At 40.6% G+C, this 3,498-nt stretch overlaps 1 long non-coding RNA gene across 1 annotated transcript; it reads left to right on the forward strand.

Annotated features, from left to right (window-relative positions):
• Positions 1-1,061: 1,061 nt before the first annotated feature.
• LOC124665047 lies at positions 1,062-2,784 on the forward strand. Its single transcript, XR_006990457.1, has 3 exons — positions 1,062-1,449; positions 2,239-2,554; positions 2,645-2,784. It is a non-coding gene; the product is annotated as an uncharacterized LOC124665047 (long non-coding RNA).
• The last annotated feature ends 714 nt before the right edge of the window (positions 2,785-3,498 follow it).

The raw sequence follows: 3,498 nt of genomic DNA on the forward strand, positions 1-3,498 counted from the left end.
GTTGCTGAAATCGTACATGGGTTCTACTATGACACAAGAAAGACTCAGTGGATTGGCGACAATAGCACTCGAGAATGATATCTTGGAGAAGATTAATTATAAAGATATGATTGAAGATTTCATTTCAAGAAATTCCAGACGGATGATGCTTTTCGGTAGACCATGAGGTTCGTTTAGTGCTATATTTACTTTTTTGGAGTTAATACTTATTTTTTTAAGCATTGTATGAAATAGCGCCTACTGAACTTATATAATTAAGTACACTTGATTTTGCTTTACTAGTTATTGTGTTTAAACAAAAATATTGGCCCCATTTTATAAGTCGAATCGGAGCCCCCAAATCCTGGAGACGGGGCTGATTCGATCGCTTAGTCCCGTACGGGGTTAGTTAATTTCGATCATTCAGTTTGTTGATACTACTAAGCTGACCTGTACCTGAGCATAGCTAGGATCCAGCAAATCAGCTAGCTGCGTGTGTGTGTGTGTGTGTGTGTTAATTGTGTTTCTCCATTCCAATGTGTGCTATGATCATTTGACATTGATGTTATATGTGGCCTCACACATATATGTGCTTAATTCTAGGGTTCCTTTGTGGTACCCTCAAATGAATAACAGCCATTAATTTTCGTCCATCCAATGGTTCAAATTGTTTCATACCACAACCCAAAATTTGAGAGGTATGTTACATACCTCTAGGAATTTTCACACCTCAGTAAAAAAAGAAGTAGACGGGCCGGCCCAATAGACGGGCCCAGCCCCATGAGCTGCCTACGACAGCGGGTACGGGTGGGGATTCCTTCGTTCTTCTGGCGACCTTGCTGCGAGAGGTTCTACCGGCGCCGCCGCTCTGTCCATTGCCCATTCCCCAACTCCGGCGCCACCGCCCGAGATGGATAGGAACACGGCGGCGGGAAACGAATCCTCGGCCGCCTTCCTCACCATCGCCGCGGAGGATCTTGCCTCCCCGTCCCCATCCCCGACTCCGCCGTCTGCGCCGCGGTCGGCATCCTGGTCGTCCTCGCCATGGACGTGGCCGACTGCTGCTGCACCCTTTCCTTGTGATTAGCAATATAGAATAAATTTTATAATTTGTTTTCTACTATCTGCCGAAGAAACGCGCTTACCACTTTACCAGTTCATTTTTCTTTTATCATATAGCCAGTTATATCATGTAGATCGTTGACACCATGCAAACTTTCTGATTTCAAACACAAAGACAACAATAGTGGCAAGTTGTTGCAGTGGTCAACATATCGATGTCCTTCTTGCATTCGATTTGGCAGCAGAGTTTTCTATAACAGCACTGTGACATTGGATTTGGCAGAATGTGAGATTAACTCACAGTATATAGCTTCAGGTTTGGGCCTACTTGCTTTGTGCACCGGCGGTTGGGCAAAGAACTTCGCCCATGGACAAGCACCAAACATGGACTCCCACCGGCATGCACAGGTAATTAAAATAAGGATATGATATGCAATCTTGTCAATCAAATGAGATTACGGATGATATTGTGAACCACCAGTCTCTTTTCAATTGTTTAGTCTAGTACAATTGACTTGCTACGATGATTTTTTTGACATATTAATACGCTCTCTTAGCGTTACTTACCACGGTTTCCTATCTTCGGGGTGCTGTTAGGTAGTGCCATGCTAGGAGTGCATGTAAAATTAAATTAACCATGGGTAGCAACTTGTGTTGCTGATGATTCTACCAAACTGAACTTCCAAGTGATTTTTTATGAGAGGAAAGCAACATGTTGGATTTAGGTAAGGACCGAGCATCCATGTATATAGCTGTGATCACCTGGATAATCTGGTCATTTTTGTCGTACTTGCCGCTTCCTATAGTGTTTGCACTAGATTGTATGCTTCTAATATACCGCATTTGCATTCTAATAATCTAATTAAGTATTCATGTGTCGTAGTTGGAGAGCAAGTATATTCATCCCACTATACCGCTTAGGGCATAATATTTTTCATTTAGATGCAACTGACCAATTGTTTGTACTTTTCTGTTTCTCACCTATAGTGAGTGTTATAAAGAGCAGCCTTGCACAGAGGAAATGGGAACCAGGAAATGGGAACCAGCCTTCCTAGACGACATCTTGCTGAAAAGGGAATTTGATAAACTTGACAGTAGCTATCCCAATTTTAAGCTTGGTATTGCTGAGGTAGGTCCATTGCTATATGGGTGAAGTTAGTTCTGACTTCTGAGCATGGCATCCTTGGAAAAATTCAGGTATTTTACAACTGATAAACCATCAAGTTCCTGGAGGAGTGGTGCTGGCTACATATCAAAGGACGTGCTTTAGAAGGGTTTGCCAGGCCTACAGGAGGATTCCCTTACTCTTTATGATTAAGTTTCTGAAATTTCTGTTTCAGAGTTTTATTAAACATGGCGTGTGTAACCTTAGTGTTTACATTCATGATTTTTTAATTGCTGACTCTAGCATCGTTAATTTATTATCAGTGAAGGATACATTGACAGCAGCAATTACGTCACTGTTTGTTCAGAATTCCTCCAAGTAACTGACATCACCTCTTCTATTCTGAGGGTATAATTATATGACTCTTATTCTTTTTTTTTTTTTTTTTGCTTTTTTGCGTAAATTAAAAAGTGTGCTTTGTTTGGCTTTCTTGGGCAGAAGTGCTTGAATTACCATATGCTGCATGGTGGATGTGGTAGAAGAAGCGTACACCCCTGTGTATGCAGCGGATAGATGCGTAGGAGCCACCAGCAATTGACCTCGGAGATTGATTGCAATAGTGTGCTCAGGCTGGACAAATATCCGACTTTGTTGACTAGAGTCTGAAGTAGGGCATCATGGTATTTTTTTTTCAAAATACAAGAAGATTTTTTTTTTTCAAAATACAAGAAGCAAGCACTCTGATACCTGAACATGACCCAATCTCCAAATGTGACAATGCTCTCTTAAGTGAAACCATAATGCTTTATTAAGTCAGTCGATTTTGATTCCATAGCTCCATCATAACATAATAACAAGCATCAGGAGAGATCACATAAATATATTTTATTTCAAACTATTTGACTGCAAATAAGTACCAACCAAAATAAGTAAAATCACCATTCCAATTACATTCAGTTTTACTAGAGCACCATCATCATTATTCCAACATGGCTATTCTCCAGTAGGCAACAAGAAAGCTCGATGTCTACGTGACACATGACTAGTATTTTTTGTGCATCATCATTCATATTGTTAGGCATTAGCGGTGATAACCACCACCTTGGGAAGACGACGCACCAGCACCTTTTTCTTCAAATCACATACCAAACTAAGATTCATGTTACGACTCTAGTAAACTAATGTCTTACAGAGAAAGATGGCGTTCTGGATAAACAACAAACAGTAAAAACATTTAGTGGTCATGAAAATTCATGGCATGAAGATAACATTTGAAGGCATGACAACATCTACAAAAGCAACAGTATGATATTCAGGTGCAATTCATGGATCAAGATACCACAATGGGAGAG

The sequence above is a fragment of the Lolium rigidum genome, chromosome 6, assembly GCF_022539505.1.
Source record: "Lolium rigidum isolate FL_2022 chromosome 6, APGP_CSIRO_Lrig_0.1, whole genome shotgun sequence".
Taxonomy (NCBI): domain Eukaryota; kingdom Viridiplantae; phylum Streptophyta; class Magnoliopsida; order Poales; family Poaceae; genus Lolium; species Lolium rigidum.